The 6,000-nt window shown below is 39.2% G+C and overlaps 1 pseudogene; it reads right to left on the bottom strand.

Moving 5' to 3' along the window:
* Positions 1-3,622: 3,622 nt before the first annotated feature.
* LOC118600590 lies at positions 3,623-3,741 on the bottom strand (annotated as a pseudogene).
* Positions 3,742-6,000: the final 2,259 nt, after the last annotated feature.

Genomic DNA, 6,000 nt, shown 5'->3' with positions numbered 1-6,000 from the left:
GGGGCAACCAGGCAGCCAAATGGATTTGCAACAAATACACTATAGTGGTGGCCACCAGCCAGGCAGCATACAGCTGTGCAATGAAGCTGAATGTTTTATCTTTATAAAAATATGACCAGTGATAATGCTTTCCATTGTTCAGGTACCTTTAAAAGAATTCTTTTAAACATTTAACTTATCTCTGAAATCCACTAAGGAAATAAACTGATATTGTTTTTTGTTCTACAAATTATAGCTTTGTAGCTGAGGGATAATTTGCCCATTCACTGTCATAGATTCACTTCTGAAACCATGAATGCAAGAGCTCTCAAATGTCAAATATCTGAAGAGTAATATTTTCTTTGCAAAACATGCTACATCATCCTCTGTGTTAGGTTAATCATAAATAAATATCCTCCCTTTAATGAATAATTCAAATCTTAGTCTTGTCACCATGGAAAAGAGGGCTCCCTCCTCCAATTTTTCATTATGAGGCACTCAGTGCCAGACATAACGTTTACTTCCCTTGAGTGAAAAACAGCTCTTGACAAGTGGAAATATGATTTCAGCAAAGAATTTGCTGTTCTATATGATAAAAATGGCTTCAATATTCTGTTTTGATTCCTGCTTTAAATAATGAAAAGAACTTTTCTAGTCAAGGTAAATCTATGTACTGGTAAGCAGGACAGATATGGGCCTTGAGACAGTGAAAAAGTGAATTTGGGGCTTTAAAAAAATATGCTTTTTTGCTTTTCTGGAAGTAAAAACTAAGTTTTGAGTTTTTACAAATAAAACTAATAGAAGTTATTCAGCCTAATGAAACATATAAGCTGTAATATGGATGGTTTCTAATAAACTTCCTGAATTATACTTTCATTGTTGAAGACAAATGTTTATCATGAATGTCTGGGATTTGTGTGAAAACCATCTGATGACCTAGTTGCCCCTGTTCCCACATCTACACCACCCCATTACCTGAGAACAGATTCAGCTCCATCAATTCTGATCTGTAGCCTTGTACCTTAAACGTGGCATAGGGCTCCTGTCTGTCTCAGGCCACCCCCAGAAACAACCAGCCAGATTTAACTCAGCCCCTAGCCCCACCCTTCTCACACTACCTTTGGCCCTAGGAGAGAAGTCAGACATGCACAAGACATGGAGCCAGGTGCCACAGAGGTTGCAAAGAAATATAAGAAATATATGGTAGAGTTATGCAGAAAGTATTGAACTTTAAGTTGAGTTATATGAAAGAGAAAGAAAGCCAGGGAACCAAGGAAAGGAGAGAATATTCCTTAAACATCTCTATGTTCCAAATGCTTTTAAAGACATTTAATTTCTACAACAACCCTTTAATGAAGTCATTATTATCTTCATTTGTATAAATGTGAGAATAGAGACTCCAAGAGGTTAGGTACCTCGTTCAAAGTCACTTAGGTGAAAGTCAGTAGTTCAGTGTTGTGATTATGTACATGCATGAGTGGGTGGCAAGGGAGATTGTGGTAAGATTTGGAAAGCTAGATGTTACCCAGATAATGAAAAGCCTTAAGTCCTTGTTATCTCTGTAAGCAAGGGCAAGTACACTTAACCTCTCTCTATCTGAATTTAAAATGGAGGGAGGAAAAGTGATGCCATCATACTTACCACAAAAAGTTTTGTTAGTTCCAATGAGTTAATGTAAAGAAAAGATATCCATACATTTAAAAAATGTCATACAAATTCAACTCGCTTCTCATCATTTATAGTTGCAAAAATTTACAATACAGCTGGGAGGACATGACATAGAAACAACTTACGTAGAATAATCACAGATGTCTTACTCAAGGTTTAGGTGTCTCGATGTCTCCAAATTCCTCCAGCCTACTGGAGAATCCCCCATCCTTTAAGGTTTAATGGAAATAGTATTGAACCCCCATCCTACATAAAATGAGAAAAACCAGCATTGTTCACCTATTCCTGAGGTTTCTTGGACACCTTACCTCTCTCCTTATACTCTATGGCTCTGTTTTACTCTTTCTGCTGACTGCTCTGTCTCTGCTTGTAGTGGCTGAAAAAATGACTCTTACTGGAAATTACTGTTTGACTATTGCTATGGGAACATAGGCCCTTGACTATAGGAACATAACATTCTAAACAAGCTTTCTGCTTCTGTACACCCGCTTATGCACCTGACCTGTGAGTTGACAGGTAGTAAATAAAAGAAATATAGACCTTTCTGTTCAGACAGAATGAAGAATGGGATTTAGGGCTTAAAAACACTGTACCTCCACATTTCGGGGCTACTTAATTTGAGGTCTGCTGGCTGAATAAAGAGTGTGTTTCCTATAACTCACTGAGTTCTGGTGGTCTGTGTGTCTTTTGGGGGCCAGTGGCTACAACATGCTGACTGGACTACCAACACCACACCACTGATATTGAATACAGCCTGGATTTTTTTAATTCTTCAAAATATCACTGGCACCAGACCATATGTAGAGCATACTTTTACTGAAGATTTGAGAACAAAGCTGGTAGAGTTACAGTAGGGTAAATATCAAGTAACCCTGTTCTTAAATGCCTTTTGCCCATTTCTGCCTTTGAGAAACCCTCACTGGCCATCTCTTCACAAATGGCCTAACTCAGCATTGTTTTGTTCCATTTCTTCTTTTGCCTTCCCATTTTCTACCTGCTACTTATAACCCCCACTCCATTTCTATTTTATATTTTATTTATGTAATAATAATTACTAACACTGATTAAAAGCTTATTTTGTACCAGGCAATATATGTGCTTTATGTATGTTGTTTCGTTTAGCATTTTCTCTCCCTTTGTTTTATCCCAGGTATTCAGGCCCAAACCCTTGGAGTTTCATCTTTTTTATTCCTCAACCAATATTAACTTTTTTTTTTTTTTTTTTTTTTTTTTTTTTTTTTTTTTTTGCTAGGCAGCACTAGCTCCTAGACATATTTTAGTAACGAAATAGATTTGGTCTCTTTCCTCATGAAGCTCCATATTCAAAGAGCTGAAAAAAGTAACTTGTTAAAGATAATTTTGTCTTTGAGGAAATTGCTAGATTTCATGGCAATCATTTTTCTACTTGCTGCAATAGAAGATGACAATAAGACAAACAGCAAAGTAAGATAAAAATACAAGATGCCACACAGCAGGACATGATTTGTACACAAGTAATTCAGAAAATATAAATATGTTAGAAGCTGATGAGGTCACTTGGGTTAAACAAGTGAACCTTGAGGCACTGGACTGAAGCAAGCACAAGGAAGGCCAGGAAGGTGAAGATGGTATGAGAACAGACACAGTGGTTAAGAGCAAGGTCTTTGGAGTCACATAGACCCTGGTCTCAAATCCTAGCTCTGTCACTGTGTGACTCTAGGGAGCAACTTAATCTCTCTAAGCCCATCTTTCCTCCTCTGGAAAACTGAGATAATAATAGTACCTTCCTTAAAAGATTGTTGTATGGATTAAATGTGGGGGAGGGGAGCAGAGGGAACAAACATGTAAATCTCATTAAGCAACGCCAGGAGTGTGATAAGTGCTGAGCGAATGTTCACGATAAAGAAATAAAGGCTCTCTAAAGTCCTTCCACTTTAACTACCTGTGAAAAGACTATCTTTGGAGCACCTTACTATTTACACAATTTTTTTTTAAACACCTATAGCACCTGGTATTCCAGGGTAGTCTCCCCTCCAAGTACTAACCAGGCCCAACCCTGCTTAGCTTCGAAGATCAGACAAGATTGAGCACGTTCAGGGTGGCATGGCTGTAGACTGTTTTTTCATATACATTATTAATTTAATTTTCTAACAACTTGTAAGATAGATGATTATCTCCACCTTCATTATGCAGAAGTGGAAACTGAGCTTCAGAAAGATTAAGAATTTTCACTTGGCTGGAAAGGGACTCAGGCCAGAACTCTGAATCCAGGTCTTTTAGCTCTTAATCTTTTTATACCTGTCTTAAAAGTCAATTACTCCCACAGAGGAGATAACCTTTTAAATGCTTGACAACTAAGAGCTTAGTCAAGGACTTTCACCAAGAATAGTTCTGGCATCTAAAGAAGAGTCAGAAGTGGAAGTCAAACACAAACTTTGTCTACCTTTTAGGCTTCTAGAGATGATTGGTTAAATATAAGTTGATCTAAATGGCCATTAATAGAGAAAAAGATAATCTCCTTACATATAATACCATGTAGCCAGTAAAATGAATGAGGTAGATCCATATATACTGGCCTAAAAAGACATTCACATACCTTAAGCAAAAACGGGAATCTGTGAAACAATATGCACATGGGAGACTTTATGGCGAGTGATTATGAGAACAGATTTTACCCACTCAGTGACTCAGTCGGCCACTGTCCTTTCCTCATCCCATGGTCCCCTTTCCACACGGCTACTCCCACATCCCAACACAGCCCTATTCCACAACTCCCATTTCTCCTCGTCCTCCCTGTCTTTCTCTTACCCACTTTCTTCCTCAGTTTCCTCTCTTCTCTCTGCCTGAGACGCCTAGAAGCCAAGCGCATGCGCCGTGTCAGCTACCAGACGGCGAAGTCCGCTAGTTGGCCCCGCCCCCAGGATGGAGCCCCATTTTGGCTCATAGCGCCTCCCAGGGTTGACCCGCGCTTCGCAACCGACCCCTGTGTACTCAGCCCTCTTCCACCCAGGTCACCTTGATGCTCGCCTGAGGGCCCCTCTTGGCCCCTGGAGCTGGCGCTGCGTTTCCCGATGTCGCATTCAGACCGGCCTTTCCTGTACGTTCCTGTTTGTGAGACTCTTCTACAGGTGATGGTGTCGAAGATTATCGTGTTTTTTCATGTTACAGCGCGGCCCTTTAAATGCGCGAGTTTAGACTGGATTTGCTTTCAATGGGAAATAGAATTAGAAAGCCAGCCCTTCCCCCTGAAAGGAGATTAGAAGCTCCCTCCATGCTGAATTGTATGAACGAAATTGCACGGGCAACTCAAATTGATAGCCGGGAACTGAGCTCCCTAAATAGTAATAATAGTAGCAAACCCTTGCATTGGGCTTACTACGGTGAGCCAACCTCACAATCTTTACCTATAAGGTAGGCCCCATTATCTCCACTTTATATATATGAGGATATACTAAGGCACAGAGAAGTTAAGAAAGTTGCCCAAGATCACCCAGGGATAAGTGAGCCTGAATCAGAGCCCAAGTAATCTGGCCTAGTGTCCAGTTCTACCAACCACTGCATTCTCCTGCCTCTTAGAAAGAAACCAGGCTAGGGTCAAAATCAGTGTGTAGGTCAAGAAGCAGCTCACTGAGGCTTTGTTTTCTTTTACGTCAACTTTGGAAAATAGGAGGTAGGATTGGATACTGGAAAGAAGACCAAGAAGTTCTGAGCTCAGGTAATTGTGAAGTGGAAGAAGGTAGATTAGCTAAAGGAACATACAAGTATCGATGTGTTTTTGAAAATATATATAATTTCTTGAGGTGAAATTTGCATAATTTCACCTCATGACAGTGTTCTGCAAACACCAACTCTAGTTCCAAAACATTTCCATCACCCTAAAGTAAAACCACATACTTGCAAAGTGGTCACTCCTAATTCCCCACTCCCTTAGCCCTTGGCACCGCCAATTTGTATTGTCTTTATGGATTTATCTCATTTTAATATCATATAAATGGAATCATACAAAATAGAATCATATGAAAATAAGCCTTTGTGTCTGGCTTGTTTGACTTAGCATAATCTTATCTAGGTTCCCCTTCATGCATTTTATGGCTGAATAAAATTCCATTGTGTCTATACAACACAATTTTTTTACCATTCAGCCACTGATAGACACTTGGACTGTGTCTGTCTTTTGACTATTTTGAATAGTGTTGCTATGAACGTGCATGTACATGTATTTGTCTAAATACCTGTTTTCACTTCTTTTGGATGCATACCTAAGAATGGGATTGTGCAGCCATGGGGTAATTTATTGTTTAAATTTTTGAGGAACCCTACATCCTTTTGAAACTCTTTTTTAAGGCTCTAATATTAGTATCGTAAATAATATTA

This window comes from Rousettus aegyptiacus, unplaced genomic scaffold, assembly GCF_014176215.1.
Source record: "Rousettus aegyptiacus isolate mRouAeg1 unplaced genomic scaffold, mRouAeg1.p scaffold_m13_p_3, whole genome shotgun sequence".
NCBI classification, from domain to species: Eukaryota; Metazoa; Chordata; class Mammalia; order Chiroptera; family Pteropodidae; genus Rousettus; species Rousettus aegyptiacus.
The sequence above is the reverse complement of the archived record's forward strand: the minus strand, read 5'-3'. Positions and strand labels throughout refer to the sequence as shown.